This window comes from Papaver somniferum, chromosome 9 (genome assembly GCF_003573695.1).
Source record: "Papaver somniferum cultivar HN1 chromosome 9, ASM357369v1, whole genome shotgun sequence".
In the NCBI taxonomy this organism is placed as follows: domain Eukaryota; kingdom Viridiplantae; phylum Streptophyta; class Magnoliopsida; order Ranunculales; family Papaveraceae; genus Papaver; species Papaver somniferum.
In genome coordinates this window covers 8,471,273-8,471,759 of record NC_039366.1, presented here as the reverse complement: position 1 = coordinate 8,471,759, position 487 = coordinate 8,471,273, and the positions used below count along the sequence as shown (strand labels likewise).

Here is a 487-nt window from a genome sequence, read left to right as displayed (position 1 = left end):
TAGCCTATGAGGATATCAAATTATAAAGAACTTCAGACAGAACCGCTTAACGCCATGGTGACATATTCTGCAATTCTGAGGCTTATAACTTCAATTTATTTTTATGTTGCGTGTTCATTGTAGCTTGTTTGTTTACTTTGATGAATTTGTTGGGTGCAATAATCAAAATAAAGAAAAAAAATCAAATAAGCAAAAGTTATTGATACTTAGCTCCTTTATAATGGAAGTGATTGATTGAAGGAACGAACGAGCTTCTCATATCTCCACAACAGCAACAAGGCAAAACTTTGGCAAAACAGAGTGAGTCACGTGTTCAACACGTTGCCCTTAAGATATTAACGCCCGGCTACACTCAAGAGTGATGCTATAGCCCTCACAGGACGGATATCTCTAGGATAAAACACCCTAATACACCTACTACTAGCATATGTAGTAGATGCTCAACTCTAGCTTGGCAACTCCGAAAAAACCATAAAGGAAAATCTCG

At 37.4% G+C, this 487-nt stretch overlaps 1 pseudogene; it reads left to right on the top strand.

Annotated features, from left to right (window-relative positions):
• LOC113314526 lies at positions 1-84 on the top strand (annotated as a pseudogene).
• Positions 85-487: the final 403 nt, after the last annotated feature.